The 18,793-nt window shown below is 38.5% G+C and overlaps 1 long non-coding RNA gene across 2 annotated transcripts in view; it reads right to left on the bottom strand.

The window, feature by feature from the left end:
- The window catches only part of LOC111933496 (uncharacterized), a 458,147-nt gene that overhangs the window by 359,145 nt on the left and 80,209 nt on the right, over nucleotides 1-18,793 (bottom strand). The window contains exon 8 of one of the 2 annotated variants that reach the window (XR_015274593.1): nucleotides 12,447-12,570. The exons of the other annotated variant lie outside the window; for it this stretch is intronic. This is a non-coding gene — a long non-coding RNA (uncharacterized LOC111933496). The remainder of the gene's footprint in view (nucleotides 1-12,446; nucleotides 12,571-18,793) is intronic. 2 annotated transcript variants of the gene reach the window in all.

The raw sequence follows: 18,793 nt of genomic DNA, 5'->3' as shown, positions 1-18,793 counted from the left end.
CTGTACCTCTGATCTCTTCAAAAGCCCTAAGGATATTTATTCTATGCTGCTCAAGGATTCCTCAGATAGTTTGGCAGAGACAGCAAAGGAACTTGGTTTTGCCCTCCAAAACCATATAATAAAGTGCTAATAAGAATTCCCCAAGTGTGATATCAAGATGCCAGTGTTTCTCTGAGAAAGCTTTTATCTTTGTAGGGCACAATTTTTTTCCTGTATAGACAAGCAGAATGGGATTTTCAAAAGAATTCACTTTAGCCTGACTCAGAGAATAAAGTACAATTTCTGGTGATTTCAGAGGGAAGAGATGAACAGCTGCTTCTGAAAATGCTTCCTGTACCCTACATAGTGTGTGAAACCACCACTGATGGAGGAATGCATTAAATATAGCAAAAACAGAGCAACCTCTCCAGCCAGGAGACTTAAGCCACATATCACTGTCCAATGGACAGGGACAAAAAGTCATGAGCAGAGACCAAAGCTTGCAGCTCTTACAGTTGTATCTGATATCACTGTTAAGTGAAATATTAACAGAAAAAATTACAGAAGAAAAAAAAATACAACACTGTTTTACATTTTGGATATATTTCCTATGGAAAAAAACCAAGCTCATAGAACAGAGAATATCTGGGAAGTGCTCAGCATTCACTTTCAATCTAATCACATCAGCATGCATTGCAGTTTTGACAAATCTATTAAGCCTAAATAAAAGTATTCATTAATAAAGACTGAACAGTTGTTTTTTGAGGCAAAGCCATCATGCATTACATTGTGAAAATAGAAAATTTATGCTAAGTATTAAAGACAGAATAAAAAATATGGAGATTGCTTCATTTCTCTTTTCTAAAACTGTCAACTGTTAATGATCTTTCAGAGGAAGAATTACTTCATATATCAAGCAGAAATCTGCCTTAGATTACTGCTTCAAAATGGGGTTTCTAGACAAAATTCTACCTTTGAGCATTATATAGTAGGCCAATGTAAAGGTTTAACAGTGGAGAAACTGAGTAAAAAATGACCAGGTGGACAGCTTCTATTTCTAATGAGTATTAATCAATAAATAAACTGTTAAAGCATTTCAGCTAAAAGTTGCTTCAGCAATCTTCACAACATGGCAAGATGCTAAAAATGAGAATGGCCAAGCCTAGGATTCCATTTCTGTGGCAGGATATATGGGTGAACATTTCAAACTTTGCTTAGTGAAATAAGAAAAACCAAAAATAGAACCTCCCTACTTCTGGGAGAATAGTTCATAACAAATCATTCATTCAATTAATTTCACTTTACCTATTCACAAATTGCCTGCAAAACACTTATCATTTTCTCCAAGGTGCTACTTCAATTAATTCACTGTATAATTTCAGTGAATAACTTTTCAGCTGAAGATTGTGACAAGTGTTCAGTATTCATACCTTGAAAAGTGTTGATTATCTCTGATCTGGGAGTGATTGATGTCAGAGCAGGAGCTGGTCCTGCCCACGGCCCTCTGCATTTATTCCTCCTGTGTAACCTGGCATTAGCAAACCACCCAAAGGCTGAGCTACATCTGCTATTTACTTGCAGTAGTTCAAATGCAGCTTTACAATGAGCATAAACACCTTTCCATTTAAACTTGATTGCAGGAACTCAGCTGCAGATAGATAACCCCACATGGCTAGCTTATATCTAAATGACTATTTTTTTCTGGATGGAAGTAAGTTTGAAGGTAGCTCAGACTAGGAAGGCTTGATGAAATCAGCATAAGTGATTTCAGTAAATGACATCTCTTGCTGGGAATAGCCCACAGCCCAGACAGATTCCAGAACTGAACAAGGTTTCTGTCTTGCTTCTACTGACAGCTACCAGAAACCAAACCATTGAAAACCATAAAGCCAATCAGCAGTTTGTGGAGAAATCTCCTGATCATGCCTTGCCAGAAAAAATAAGCACAAAGGAAATATTTCAAAGTGAAAGCCTTCAGCTATTCAGTGGTAAGGGCTGAGTCACACAGCAGCTGTTGAGCTGCTTGCATGTATAGATCTGGGTAACCAATTCTAGTTATGCCTTTAAGAAATTAAGCATTTGTTATACTGTGCCATCTGAGTTACCTGCCCTGTGAGCTTGTATTAATGATGTTAGGTGTCTTCTCTTGGCACATGACACACCAGCTACCTTTCAACAAGTGACCTTTTGTTCCTCAGTCATCTTTCTTCTTTCAGGACTAGATTTCAGTTTCACTGTCATTACTTTATGTTGTTCTGTGCTGCTTTTTCTGACAATCCATCTCTCACCTGAGCCTTAGTGCTCACCATCTTTAATTCCTACCACTCTTGCCCTCCTGCAGCTTTCCTGGTCTCCCACACCACCATTCTTGGCTCTTTATCCTCCTCACACACAACACCAACCTGAAATGCACCTTCACCTGCTGGCAGTCACCCAGCTCCAACCTCTGGAGAGGAGCTCAGCCTCTGACAAGCAAGTTGAATTTCATAAATTTCATACACACCTTCTTCTACTTATTGCACATCTCCACATAAAATATTTACTAGATCTTCAGGTCAGAGGGCACCATAAGATCATTTACATAGATCTTAATCTCTTTCCTTATGCAAACCTTTAGATTTCTCCACGTATCAAATAATTTCCCCATATACTTGTCCATAGATTGTTTCCAGAAAAACTACAAATCAAGAGGATCAAGGATCAAAGCCATTGAGGCAAATAAACGAGCTTAAGTGGCAGAAGTTCCTGCCTTTCCCTGAGGCTGGCGAGCAGTTTGATGCTGACAGTGTGAATGTGACAGGTCCACCAGGCCTGGAGAAGTCTGCCTGTTTGTGCACCAGTAGGGCTCATTAGACATGTGGGTGGCCACTCAGAGGCACTTCTGAAGAAAGGAAACAACAAAACCAGCAGGCTGTTGCTTTTCTGAGTGGCTGGGAGGGGAATTCCTCAGCTGGGCATTGAAAGGATGAGTTTGGCTGTCGCTCCCTGTGTTTGGAGCCTACGGAAGGTGACGCAGGCGGGCTTGCAGAACACGGCTCCCTGGTGGACCATCCCTGCACACAGCTGTCCTCCTTCCCTTTTCCAAGTACAGACAAAATGTCCTTGGAGATATTCTCCTCTGAGTTGATATGCAATAAAATGTCACAGTGATGCAAGAAACACCGTTTTTGTATATGTCACTACAAAGATATCAGCCAATGCTGGCAAATACAACAGAGGCATCTGCACATTGTTTCCAAGGCACTGACAGACTTCAAAAATTATCGGTCAAAGTAAGATGTTTGAGCAAAACAGCTCAGTTACAGAACAGTGTTCCTGTAGATTCAAACATGTGTCTCACTTGCAGTTCCATTCCACTGGAATTATTGTGACTGTTTGCCAAGTGGAGTTATCATCAGGGTTGGCAATGGTGGGACATCACATCACATTCTGGCCCAAACAGTCTGCTCTGCAAGTCCTCCAGAGCATGGAGGATCTTTGGAGTTGCAGAGAAGCAAACAACCATAGAAAATACTCAAATTACTTCATAAACCTAATTTTAAGACACTGAAAAAAACCAAAATAAAACAACCATCAAATGTTTTTGAAGAGTGCTTGCCTAATGTTTTCTGACTATTAGGTGCTCTACAAAGTCTATGACTGGATACTTTGGTACATTCAGTCAATATTAAGAGAAAAAAAATCCAAATTCCATAAATGGTTACTTTTTCTCTTTTTTTTAATTAATCCTCTGACTAATCTATAGAGGATGGTGACAGATTTTTTTGTATACAGCTCCTATTAAAGGCTATGGAGTTACAACAATTAAATCAACATATCTTTCTAAGTCTTAGGCTGAAAAGCTGAAGATGAAATTGGCAATAAGTTTCAGCTCTTTTCTCCCTCTCTGGTTTGGTCAGTAGAAAAACTGAGATTATTCTATAGAATCTTTTACATTGTGGCTTATCCTGAGAACTGGTGACTGTCTTTAAATATGTAAGTCAGTTTTCAGATCCAATAGGGATGAACAAAATTAGGGATAAGTCTCAATGGAGTGTTAGGAATGATCTCAGACTTGGAGCATGTCACTGGCATTTAGATACAGAGAAACATCATGGTAAAGCTGACACCACCATTGAGAAACAGCTTCTACGTAATCACCTAGCTCATGTTAAAGAAAGTATTTCAGCACATTGCTGGACTATTCACAACAAAAACCTGGTCAAAAGGCTGTAATATATAAGATATTCATTCTTTTCCTAGAGTTTAAATGAAGAATGTGATTAAGAATTTAAAACTACAGCACAAGAGATTATTCATTTTGTAACAGCAATACAAAATACATTGGCTTTGCCACAGAATATTTCATTAAAATCGGTTTTATAATTAGTTTTACCGCAATCTAAAAAACCCAAATGCAGTTGTTTTAATGCAATTAGTCTATCTTATATTTCAATGATGCAAAGTCTTGTTGAGCCATAATAAGACCAAAATAGATTTTTCTCTGCACTCCCTTTTCATTAGTGATTTTAAATCCAGAACTTAATATCCAGCTTCTGATGAAATTTCCTCCTCCTTTCCTACCAACTCTCATAACAGCTGAGTATCCCCATCTCTTCCTGTACCAGTCTGAAGTTACTATTCAGTTTTAAGAGGGAAAATATTATACAGAAATCTGCAATATTCATGTTATAACTAGGTTTTCAAGCTATTATGTGGTATTTGAATTCAAAAAAATAAGGTTCCTGCCTATTTAATGGAAATTAAATAGGAAATTCAAGACATGACTCACCTTAGAAGATGGTTGAGCTGCGCAGCCCTCTTTGCAGTGTTTCTGAATATTGCATGTGACCATGTCAAAACACTGCATTTTGAAACTCTAAGATTCATTTATTTCCTATTTTGTATGTACTTCCATTTCTAATTTAAAAGATGAGTGTATTCAATGAAATAGAAATACCTTATTGATATTAAAAAAAAAAAGCATCTGGGAGAGACCCTGTGGATTGTGAAACTATTTTACTGAATAATTCTTTAGGATACTAATCTTATAAGGTTTATTTTGAAAACACTATGATCTATATTATACTTTATCTTACATTAATACTGAGGGAAAAAGTCTTTTCACTGCAGCTGTATTCTGGTTTATTTCCTCTGCTTTGCTTTGGAATCTACAGTACCTCAAAGATGTGGAAGACGATGCTGTCTGCCCCCAAAAGCATTATTATAACTTTAGAGTAGGCCAGTTGTCTCCTGACAGGTCCTCATTCTTAGTGCTAAGTATCTGACAATATCTCTAACTAAACTTCTACTTATTTACTTGTTTGCTTGAGCCTAAAACACCAGTTTCTCTGCAAATGCAAACTAAAGTTTGATCTTAACACCTGTTGTTTTATTCCCTTCAAGGAGAAAAATTGTATTTCCTGTATTTTTCTTGTCAAGAGGTTATTTGAAAACCATTTTAGAATGTGTTTTGTACCCCACAGCAGCAGCTAAGCTCCATCTCTGATTTCAGCAGTCCCACTAATTAGAGATATTCATATTATTCCCCTCTTCAGTTTATTGGCCATTTCCTGTCACACCCATGCAGCCTATCTTTAACTGCACTGATTTCTAAAGGTCTTTTAAAGACATAACTGGAAATACAATTTATCCACCGTGGAACCTGGCTTCATGACCTGCTTAGGTCTCTGGATATCAGCCAAATAATTAATTATTATTAAATATTATTAATTAATTATTATTAATGATTATTTGGAAATAATTAAGATGTAAAATTGTTTATACTGTTCTCTGTAAGAACTAGAGAAATGTGGATCATGTATGGATTTTTCTCTCTCCAGCAGTGGCATAAAAATAAAACTATCTTTAAATTAATGAAATAGTATTGTATCATATTATAAAGACTTCTTGCTCTGACTACATAGAATTGTAGATAAACAACTATAACAGAACTCTAACAGAACAATTTTTTGTTTTCCCTTGTCACTGAAAATAACCCTCTGAAACAGCAAGAACAAATATGTACCAAAATTATGTTTTTTAATAATATTGTTCAGACTTCTGGCAAATGGGAGAGTCTCATGAAGTGACCTGGGGCTTCATGAATCCCTCTGTTATGTGACCATGTGTGTCCTGCAGTGCAGGTGCAGTCAAGTCAGTGCAGCAGGTCTGAATCCCATTTAACAAGAGCACCTAAGTGCTCAGCATGGGAATAAAAGTCACTTCTGCTGTCTCAAAATCCATAAGGCCATTTGCCTGGGATTTCAGACAGACTCACTGCTTTTGTCAGGTGCCTGTAAATCTTAAACAAATGGCTTCATCAGTAAGTCAAACTATGAGGATTTCCTTGTTGAAACAGCTCCTTATCTTCAGGGAAAAGTTAGAAGAAAAATCATAGTAAAGTGTTTCTTTCAAGCTTAAGTTGAACACAGCAGCTAGAAAGAGGAATGCACTGTCTGTGTACATGTAGGATATGGGATTTCAGATCCAAATGCAAATAAACTCCTGGTGATGCTTCTCTCATCATACTGAAACGCACTACTCAATCACTTCCCCTTAACAAAGAGTAATTCTGTACAAAAATATAGCAAAGATAATCACAGAAACTATCTCAAACATCTTCAAACAGCTGTACTGTTAAAAGTTTAAATGTCTGAAACCATTTGTAAACTACGTGTTTCATAAAGCTCCCTCACTGCTTTCTCTATTTTTTTATTTATATTTTTTTCCTTAGTGTGTGTTTCAGGCCAGTCTTTCATTTAATAAGGTGCTATCAACCATGAAAACAAACTCTGGGAGTCTTAGAAAAATTGCATGCAGATAACAGCTATCTTCACAACTTAATATAGATATTTTAGAAAGACGAATGTGATATAGACAGGAGTCAAGTTGATCATGTATTTTCATCAGTACAATTTGACTGTTGCTCACATCATTACAGGAGGAACAGAATTTAGACCTTGATTCATTGGCTGGTGTTCCTTGCAAGTCACTGGATGGGTCTGCTTAATCTGAAAAGAGAATCTCTCTCTTTCTAATGAATTTAGGATAATGGCCTAAATTGTCTTTAAATGATGACAGAGATCTGGATTAAACCAAGTCCTTATTAGCATAATGACTTTTGCATTCTACTTTACCATATTTAAGGAAAAAAGGCTTTTTATCACTTCTTCAGCGTTAAAAGGAAAAGCACTGAGGATAATCTGAGATGGAATGTATCCTACTCAAGTCTAGTGCATTATTCCACAAGCCTCTCTCTGAGAAATTCCAACTGTTTTCCAACATTTGAGATAAAAATTTTTGAGATAAAATATATTTTCAGGAAGCTAGATCCTTCTAGCCTAGAAGTGGAGTTTTTTCTTTACAAGGATCTTGCAGTGAGATGCTTAATTAATTTCTAATGAGTTGCACTGTGCTTTTGCTGAGTATGTGTTAATGTGTTATTTTTTCTTCCTGTAATTGTGAATCTTCTTGGTTCAGAGCATAACTGTCATGTCCCTTTGATGTATAATAGATATAAAAAGTTATAAAGGCAAGCCCGGAGCTCTGTGGTTTAACTGTATTTAGGTATGCAACCAAATTGGTTCTCCTAATGTTCATTATGACTCTAGCATTATATATGTAATCTGAAGCCTATAAAGTAAAACATGAAATTTCTTACAGATTCTCCAAACTACATTCTAAACTTCATCAAAGCATTGCCTTAAGGAACTAATCAGTTTCAGAGTTATAGTCAAGTGAGTTATAATGAATGTGTTCACAATGGAAGCCATATCAGAATTAAAACCCATTTTGCTCTCAAAAAGTTACAAACCCCACCCCATTCCCCCTCAAAATAATCCAACCAAAGACAAAGTCCCCTGGGCCCCAGGCCTTCATCCCATTACAAAGCACAACTCAAATAATTTTTCGGTAATTTCTCATTGCATTACCTCATCCTTCTTTTCTTCTACTTTGCTCTGACAGGGTAGTGACTTTATTGTGGGTCTTTGTGCTATGAATTATTTTCTCTTCTGATTCTTTAAAAGCCTGTTGACTGTAATTTGATGCTACACTCTATAGGGGACAGCACAGGCTTGTCTTTTCCCTCCCTTGCAAATATTTGCCTTCTCTAGAGAAAAACAAAGCATAATTTCTTTACAATCAAATATTTTTACCACTAGAAATCAGCTTCCCATCTCTGTTTTGTTATTCATTATGACTACAAAGTACAACGAGCACTGATATTGATGTCCACCCAAAATTTTACACAATGTGCTTGAGCAACAGAATTTGGCCAATTGTGATTACCTGGAAGGACAGCAGTCAGAAAATTCTGAGTCTGCCTGGGGGTACTACAGTAAAATGATTGCCAAAAAACAGCCCTGCCATTGAGACTTATATCCTAAAACTCAGCAGTGGGGTTGTGAGCTGCAGCAGTTCTGTAGTTTTGGCATTTACTACTGCTATAAACCTGGGAGAAGGGAAAAGTCTTTGGCTGGTAAATTATACTAACACAGAGGACTAAAAATAACCCCAGCCATTCCTGTTGGTTGTAAGTCATTTCATCCCTGATATGCTAGAAAAACATGATTATTTTCACATTTCACTCATATAACAGATGAGATGTGAAATGAGTGTCATGGTTGATAAACACCACAGTGGCTGCTAAGTCTCACGCTATGTAAACAAAAACTTCTCTGTTCACTGTACACAAAATTAACAATAAAAATTACTGTGAAATTTGGGTATAAAACCAAGCACAACTTCAGAGAGAAAAGGGTCATTACAGAGGAAATGAGTTGGTGACAGCAGCTCTCCCAGCCAGCTGCAGCTGTAGGAAGTTACCCATTGACTTTGATGGGAAATCCAGCCTGTGCATAAAATATTGCTTCAAATACTCTAATTCCCACCCAATTCTAGGGTTTAGTGGAACAAACAAGGAAGCAGGAAAGCACAGAGCTCAGTTTTGTGCAATGTACTTACACATAAGCCCACCTGACAGTGACCTCAGCATGGCCCAATAGGTCTCTGACACAGAAAAGCCTTTCACTCAGAGCTGAGAGAACAGCTCTCACTAAATGCCATCTACTGCTCTAAACTCCTAATTTTCTGGAATTAAAAGTCTCTCAGAAATGCATTAGTTATGCTGCACCCCTGCATGACTATAATACAGCTTGACTAACACACCTGGAAGAATGGGAAAAAAAAAAAGAACAGAACAATTGCAAGCACAGGAAAGTGCTCAGTTAACTGCAGCTTCCCCTCCCACACCTCCCTGTTATAATATAGAACATCTGCTGTGAACAAGAACTAACCTGTTCCTAACCAAATTCCAGTACTGATGAATGCAGAATTATACAACCCTCAATCATGGCATTATCCCCTTAAATGGGGCTGAAATAATAATTCAAAATGCTCAGGTATGCTCTACAGCAGGTGGATATTGTTTCAGCTTTCACTAAAAGCAATGTAGCGCTGCATTATAGGTTTATTTGGGCTTGACTCTTCCTTAACTGTTGCTGCTAAATAGGTAAAATAAGCAGGACACTCCAGATTACAACAAAACCAGCTGATGCTGTGTCACTCCAGGTATGTTCTGGGTTCTGCCACACAACTTATGGAGCAGGGTTGAGTTTGTAGAAGTTTGCAGGAGTCAAAGCACATCTTCTGCACTTGTAGCTGCTCACTGCTGCCCTGTGCCATCGTAGCAGGCTGCTGCAGGAGCAAGGGCTGGCCAGCCTGACTGCTGAATGATTGTCTTCTACAGAGTGCTCTGTGGGGGCCATTCTGAGATTCAAAATTAAATGTTTTCCTTCTTCATTGAACAACTGCTGGAGGCCAGCATGTGATGACACATTCTTCCATAGCCTCATGCTACTAAACTTCCTCCTTATATGGAAGGAGTCCCTACAGGTTCTTTACTTTTATTAGACTTAGATTTCCACACTCCAAAACTGAACCAGTAAGAGTATGGAAATAGCTTACTCCTAAACAAACAGCCCCCACAGCATTTGCTTTTCCACTGCAAATCAGACAGCTCAGTGATATATGACTGTGGATATGGATAAGTGCAGTGATTTAGGAACTACAGAACCAAATAGGATCAGAGACACTTTATAGAAGACACAGAAAGAATTAAAAACAGATATTAGAAAGACAGAGGTGTGGGGAAAAGTACAATTTTCCGCTCAAAAAATTCCAGCCCTTCAAAGTTCCAGCAATTTCTAAACTCTGCCCAAAATGAGTGACCGTTCATGGAAAGAGCTCTGCAGAAGGAGAGATCTCATATCTTTGCCACTCCCAGGCACAGAATTCTCATCATTCATGAATGGGAAGTAAGCCAGCAGAGAGCAAGTGCAGCACAAGGCACAGATATTATTTGTTGTGTGTATTATACAGGTTTACATATGGACAGTACATATAGATAAAGGAGTAAGTCCAAAACTTTTGAGGAGCTTTTTTCTTGAATATAAAGCAGTGAAGTGTGGAAGCAGAGGCTTTTAAAATAATTTTCATTGAAATACACTGCAACCAGGGAATAGTTCCCATGAAAAAGAATAGAAAGGGATATTGGGTGAAGTAATGAATGGGTACCATTGTTAGTTTGCAAGATGGAGATCAAGAGGTTGGCGTCAGGTTTTTTTGCCTGCTTGGTACAACAGTTTCTTACACTGTATAAATCTGAAGGAAGATGTGTCATTTTATACTCCTTGGATTAACTTCAGGTTTTCTGTGATGAGAAAAAATTGTTTTCTTAGATGTGCAGCTGGAATTTGCTGGCTTGTGCCATATTAAAACTTACTTTTAAAGTGTGAAAAGTTTTCTGAAAAAAATGCACTTTCTAGGCAGCTTAAAGTGGATCAGTTTCCTCTGCAGCATTTACAGAATAAACATGAAACTCTTCAAAGTCTCCCAGAAAAGCTCTTTGAAACACCTTCCTTTTCAAATATGTTCTTCATTCTCTCTACTTTTATCTTTTTAAACAAGCACAATTTACTTGCAAGCAGGAATCTGTTGTATGCTGAACCTGCTGAACCTGAATTTCACAACTATACATAATTACGATAGGTGAATACATTATGTAAGTAGAGATATTTATTTCAATACAGCCATTTTTCAGCATTCTAATAAAAGAACTTTTGAATCTGTGAAAAACTGGTGTCTGATGGTGTCTGGTGTCTCTTCTCAGTAGCAGCAGTGTTTAGTTAGGCTTGTTAACACTGTTCATGGTAAACATTTAATTTCCTATTAGTCTTTAATTTTTTTGTGGTTAGTCAGTACCCAGGAAGGGACTCAGACTATGAGTTCTGGAAAGATGATTTCCCTCCTTCTGGTAAGTGAAGTGCAGACATTGGCCATCCTGTATATTTTGACTTAAAACAGCCCCCAAGGATCCCTGGCATCTCTAAAGCAAGCCAGGCCTTACAGACTTCTAAAATTTTACTTCTCCTCTGAGGGAGCCACTGGCTGCAAGAATAAAAAATTGTGGTCTTTCCCTTCCTTACCACAACCCCTTCTGTACTCATCAGATGACAAGCACCAAAAAAAACCTATCTGTGGGATTTCCAAAAGGACATAAGTGCTCTACAAACACACATCCAATGCAATGTGATATCTTTTGGCAGTCTTTGACACTTCCTTTTTGGAATTTCGACACTTCGGCATCTAGTGGTATCACTGTAAACACAAGCAACAAATGGCATAGATGGCACACCACCTTGAAATGCCTGCTTTCTCCTTCTCCCAAGAAGCAGAACCAACTCTTTGTGCCAAAAGTGCAAAGCTGTTTAGAAAAAGACAATTGTTCAAACGAAAGAGAGCTTTGGGTATTAAGTGGACTCTTGTGAACTTTAGAGCTAAAATGTATATTGTTTTCCGGAATTACATGAGAGCTCTGTATGGCTGAGAGTTAAAAATTGTGTGGACTAAATTAGGTTTTTTTTCAGTGCAGGCCAAGTCGTTTATAAGAAGCTGAGACATTCACACTTGCATTGACGTCAGCAGGCCTGGAGTATGCAGCCCTTTAAAAAAACTCAGGACACTGCTCTGCTGTCTGTATAAATGTTTGTCACAACATTTGGGCCCTATTAAACCCACACAGACTACTTAGAGATAAGAGGCTCTGTATCTTATTAAGCAGTCCTTCCAGCCATGCACTTTTACATTACTTTCCTGTCATTTGTTCAGGCCCCTGAAACTGAGCTGCACAGCAGAAACCAAAAAATATACAGCAGCCATTAGTGGCCAATAGAATACAACAGCCTTTGTTCCCCTGCAAATTGCTTCTGGGACTGAACAACTTGTTTCCCTGCAGAAGAGTTTACCAGTGTAAATCCACATAGGCTTCAGCAGAGCAGGGCACTCCCCCAGAGGCACGGCCAGTTTTGAAAGCCTTGTTCCACCTCTGTTTATCAGATCTCTATTCATCATCCTTCCAGACACTCCTGCTTTCCCACGAAGGGGTGGGATGGTTGATGGGTTGTGAGACAGATGATAAGACATACCTGATCTGGGAGTTTGGATAGTTTGTTTAAAGAAGCTCTGTTCAGTTTTGCAGACATCCTGTCATCTGACTGTTGCTGGCACATTGTGTGTGAAACAGCTGGAATTTTCAAAGCTGCTCTGTATCTAAAATAAAAAGGTGAATGTATCCAAAATATATTTCATATGCATCCTGAATATATTTAGATAAAATACATTGATCCAAATAATTTTTGGTAGGGAAAAAAACACTTGCAAGCACTATATTCTTTCTTTTCCCAGCAGTCATGGCTTACTCTACAGCACTAGTAAAAGACTCAAAAAACCCTTTTTACACAACCATACATTTTCATAGTATCACAAGAATATTTGCCATAATTGTGGGCTATATTAAATTGCTTGATTAATATTACATTCAAAGTGGAAGAGTACATTTGGATTCATATGACAGTGAGAAAAGTACTGATACATCTGCAATCAAGTGCATAATTTTTCTAAGTCAGATCTAACTATTCAGGTAAAAAAAGAAAAACACGTAAGAAGAAAAAAGAAAAACTCTGCAGATTAAAATTACTGGTCAGAAGTAGTGCCATCCATAATGCCATTGTTTATATCTATTCTCAGATACATGTGGTTTCTGGAAGACAAATTACTTTTTATTAAACCTGTGTGAGCCAAGAGTCATGGTAGCATCTGAAATTCAAATCCTATAGGGCAGACATTATTTACCTGTCACATAAACTGCTGCTTAGTTTTGTCTTTCCTAAAATTTTCCAAGTCAAAAACTTACAGAAGTTAAACTTCTGATTACTTTTTTTTTTTAATGCAACTGATTCTAGGAGTTTGAATTTATCTCAGCAGGTGCTAACTGTAAAACCACGTGGCAGTGCTTAAATACCTTCACTTTAACTGTTCCACTATTAATCATTTTGGCAGCCACACCAAACCAGTGAGTATCAGAAGCATACACTATTATTCTATGCAAGCAGAGATGTTGAGATAAGAGCTAATTCTGCTCTGGTTTTACAGCACCAAGATACGATCGGGTGCGGCCTTTTTAACAAATGTATAATCGGTACTTCCCCAACAGAGGAGAGAGGGGAATTACATCCTTTCCCAGGTATAAGATTTGCCTTTGCCACCTGCATGTCAAACCTGGAAACAGACCACTCCAGTCTTTTTACACCAGAAGACTCCCTGAATGAGCTCTCAAAGCCTGCTGCTTCTCTCCCTTCTTCTGCCACAATTGTTTGTCTTTTATATTTTCCATCTAAAAATCCGCAGGACCAAAACAATCTGTGCATTTCCTCAATTACACAAATAATATGCCAGATATCCAACTTGAGAAACAGGAAACAGAGCCCTGTGAACTACAATGGACATTGATAGTCTTGGGAAGGCAATTTTAGGGAGCAGCACAGCAGCACAATCCTGGGACATGTACAGAATCCAACTGTTACATAACATATGAATCCTGTCTTTATTTCCTAGGATATTTGAGAAAGGTATTGTCCTTCCTCCTCTGACACCAGAATCATACATTCTCTGTGTTGACAGAGCAAAAACACTGTCTTGTCTTATGCAAGAGGGGAGAAGGAAAGCTTGATTTTAAGCACATAGGTAAAGGAACAACTGTTAAATGAAACAGCCTGCAGTGACCTAATTCAAGAAAGCTTTGTCAGGTGATAATCTTTCTCACCATTTCTGTGTCATTCCCTGAAGTACATAAGTGTTCAAAACAGTTTTAAAACATTCAGAAATGTGAGAGAAGTAGCTGTCCTCCTGTGCAGCTCTGACAAAGATTAGAATTCCCAATATAGTTGCTGGTTGCAAAAGTGCTCTTAAGCTGCTGTTTCACTGGGTTCATGTCTGAGTGCCACTAATCAAATTAACTGTGATGGCTGCAGTAAGCTGTTTATAGAGATGAAAGACCTACCAAAAGAAGTTTCTGTTACAGCTTATGAAGCTGAATACTGTTAAGCACATAAACACCCACTGCACAGAAAATCTTGACTTTTTTCTTTCTGCAGTTCCTCACTATAGGGTCAAGAGTATATAACTGTTCTTGTTAAGTCATCTAGAAGCCCAAAAATCCCTCCTCCCGTCATATAACTGTTTTTTATTTTCCCCCTGGGGAAAAAAAGTAAAAGCATTTATTTTTGTTGCCTCTCTTAGAAAAAAAAATAAAATGAAAGGTAATAGAAGCAGTAAACAATGATTTAATAGAATAGATTATTACAGTATGATGGTTGTGTCAAGCTGCAAGCTCTTCCCCATGGTGCAGTTAAAAAGCAGTCAGGAGCCTGTTCCAAACCAAGAACTGCCAACCAGGCACTTTTAACCTGTTAGACTGTTGTGACTTTGAAAAGGAATATCAGGCTGTTGATGTTTGTGGAAAGCATCACTATGACACAGAAAAGACGGGATAAGAGAGCAGCTACTGAGATGACACAGGAGGCCCCTCACACACAACCAATTACCTGTACCTACAGCAACCCAGGAAAACAAAGGAAGGCAGCAGACACACTGTGCACAGGGAAGGATGGTGGCCTCAGCTCTCCACCAGGATCTGGAGCAGATGCCTGAGGACTCAGGATCTGGGAACTCTTCGTAACATCACAGATCTTCTAAAGAGTCCCTCACATGGGATCTGTTTTTTCTCAGTTCACATCAGCCCATTTATTTTATTTCATCATGAGAATACCCTCCTTCTATGTTGGCTGAGGAAAGTAATACAAACAAAAAGTGCTGAAAAGATGACTAATTTATGAAACATACAGATGTTTTCTAGGAACTCTTATTAAAAGTTATTAAATCTGTCTCCTCCCTCCATTTTCTCATTAACATATATGAAAGTCATAAAAACCATACTTTTAAAATATTTGATACCAAAATATCTGTTCCTAATTTGCACAGGTTAAGTGGAAAGAAGGAAAATGAAGCCTCAGACTGCCTTGCTCCTGCAGCCTTGCTAAAGGAGTACAAGGTAGCTCTGCCACTAATGAGTGCCCACTCTGAAAGAGCTACACAGCGGGCACAGCGCTGGCAAATCACAGAGGTCCTTCTAAATTAGGTTTGAGAACCATCCTGACAGGAAAAATTAATTAGTGGTATTAATAATGTCAGAGGTCTCTTCCTTGATAGCATTACAGTTCTCCTAAATAAATATGTATTATAGGGTTCCTCTCGATTTCAAAGCAGAGAAAATCATATTTTCATGTCTTTTTGGCATTAGAAACCATTTAGGTATCCACTGAATGTACAATCATTATATCTAATGATATCATCCAGTCAGTCAAATGACTGCCAAGTTTCTCTATTGTAATCCAACAATGAAGAAAACACTTCATCTTCTCAGCACATCTTTTCACCACTCTGACATCCTGATATCTTCATTTTTTTTTCTCTCCAGTTTTAGCTTTTAAGACAAGCCATGCTAGATTAATACATGTTTAAAAGTGGTTCTCTGTAGACTTCACAAAAGTGGAGAATTTTTAGCTCAGGACAAATTTGTAGCAACTGATACTTTACCAGAAACTTCTTTTTGAATATTTTGCTCCATAAAATAAATCTACTATCATTCATCTCAGTACCATACCTTTTCTGTACTTAGAGTTTCTTTGTGATTCCTGGGTGAATTTATCTATGATTAGAAACATTACAATCAGTTACATTAAGAGATCAAAGTAATTTCTAAATAGAGAGATCAAAACTGTGCTTAGAAAATACAGAAATACTAACAGGCCATCATTTTACCAGTTCAACAGCTATTTTAGAACGCAAATTGTGATAAAAATGGATAACGAGAAAATACTTTCATTTCTTACACGATGCACCAGATTAGCCCTCAGTGGTCAAGTATTAAACACTGCAAAAGCATAAATACTTAAGATAAGACAAAAGGCTATTAAAGCTTAGCATGGAGAAACATGAAATAACCCAACATTTCCTGATACAGCCTCCTAGAAACTTCCAGTATTAATTTGACCAGATAACTTTCAGAGGCAGAATTACTTTTGTGCAATGTAAATAGTCTCTGATGCTAGAGAGAAAATCTTTTCTCTCAGATAAAAGCTGGCTTTTAACAAAGCACATCTTAAGCTTCAGACTAGCAACATATTACAATTTGCTTTGAAACACGGTGTGCTGCTGGCATCGGATCTATCACCCTTGTGATACATCAAGCCAGGGAATTCTGCAATGGGGAGCACATTAGTAAAAATTACCTTTAAAGGCCAGTGTTTACGTTCATATGCACTACTGATGTAAAACAGATGTCTTCGTGCTTGAGCTCCTATTTTAAGGCCAGACACAAAGCATTTTGTGCCTGTACAATGAGATGTGTTGCACCACCAGTTCTGTGTGTGCAGAACTTGCAGACCTGGCTGCTGTCATGTTCTGCTGCTCTGCCATGGGGCTGTCTCTGCTGCCTGCCTGAGAGCTGGGCTGAGGGGGGCTGTGCACAGGCCCAGGGACATCAGGGGTGGGAGCAGAGTGTGCAGGGCTCCCCCAGGCTGCAGCATCCCCACGCTCTCTGCCCAGACCTGATACACCATAGCTGATGGTGATTCCATCTGCCTTGTGGTGGGGACTGACATGACTGATCATGAGAAAACACTTTCTTATCTTTACCAACAGATAATGAAGTCTTAGTGGGACTTTTAGGAAGAAAGTAGCTAAACCACCAAAAATGCTATTAATACCTGATTTCTTGCCAAGGAGACATGCAAAGCTTACCGGCAAGCCTGCAGCAACAGCTGCAACAGGAACACCTTCGAGAGGACTTTGTTCTCACACATCTTCTAAGGCCTGTGAAAGGCCCAGAGAGACCTCTGAAGTTCAGGTACCACCCTTGCCCTTACCCCAGCAGTTTGGAGGCAGGAGAGACAGCTACCCTGCTCTCAGTGCTGCCTCTGCTGCTGGGCAGGGCAAGCTGAACCCACCAGTGCAAGGAGTTGCCCCCTCTTCTTGATCTCCTCACTTCTACCACATAAGATAGCAACAGACCACATGGCTGAAGGTACTTCACCCATCACAGCCATGATTTTCCCCCATCATGACTCAATATTATGTGGTGAGCCCTTTTTCCCTGCACACCTTAAAGATAACAGGATCAACCAAGGCCCCACTGAAGTCAGGTAGCTTCTTCCCATTTCCATGAGGTTTTGGGTCTGCTCCCTAATGTACTGCTGGTGAAGTGTATTAAAATCTATACACTCAGCTTTCTCCAGCTTATTCAGTATAAATGATGCTGCTTCTTATCTGCAAATATAAATTGTTTTGTTGTTTATGTGTTTTTGTAAAGTGAGTCCTTGCTGCACATTGCAAAGCTGCTCTCTCTATCAAAAGGCAGGAGTATGTGTCTTGCTAGAAGCAGCATTATCTATTGCCAGAGACACCAGTTTCAGTTTTTGATTAGGGAAACATGTACCAATGCTGTTCTAGTTAGTACAGCAGTTTTACTACACAGGTCACACAGGAGGCAATATATTAACTGTCCTACTGAGGAATGCAAACAGCACAGAGTGCTTGGATTTCCAGCATCCTTGAAAAGTGACTTTGCTATTATACTAACGATGCCCCAGTGAGTAATCATTTTCAGGTACTAACAACTCTTGAAAATAACTCTTTCAGTCTAATTACGCTGCCAGATTAGAGAAAGCCTTTCAGGGAAGTTTATGGGCCAGATTCTTAGTCACTCTAAACAGTCATAACTCCACAGGTTCCAGAAGGAGTAATCCAATTTATACGCTGGACCTACCTCTCTCTTCTGTAAACCCTGTATTAAAGGTTATGTAATAATTAAGGATGAAGGAATAAAAAAGTCAAACTCCCTGGCTTGATTCAGGCAATGACTTTGCATTTACTGAAATGAGGATGAAGAGAACCAGGCTTCAAGGGATTAGTTATAACTAGGAGATTAGTTCAGTGCAATAAAGCCCATTTAGTATAACACAGAACTCTCTGCTGCATTTTGGAATAATGCATTTTAAATCTGTCAGTTGCCTCTGAAGGCCCCAATCCTGCAAAGCTCACTCATGATTTAACTTTATGTGGTATACATAATCCCACAGAAATCAGACTATTCACAGTGCAGACAGACAAGCAGAGTTAAAGTACTGGATAAATTAAGGGTTAGGCCAGGGGAAAGTTCTCAGGATTCTGTGTTTCCTTGAGACTTAACCTATAAACAGACAGGGAAATATTTGGTATTTTGCTTAGAAAAAATAGCCCTGATTTTCAGTGGTTTTGGTTCTACTTCAAAGAAAATAATCTATTCTTTCTCAAACAAATGTGATTTTCACAAGAAACCACATAAAGGTCTAATTCTCTATAGACATGTTTTTAATGCTTCTCCAATGTGCAAAAA

The sequence above is a fragment of the Cyanistes caeruleus genome, chromosome 10 (genome assembly GCF_971803275.1).
Source record: "Cyanistes caeruleus chromosome 10, bCyaCae1.hap1.1, whole genome shotgun sequence".
NCBI lineage: Eukaryota > Metazoa > Chordata > Aves > Passeriformes > Paridae > Cyanistes > Cyanistes caeruleus.
The sequence above is the reverse complement of the archived record's forward strand: the minus strand, read 5'-3'. Positions and strand labels throughout refer to the sequence as shown.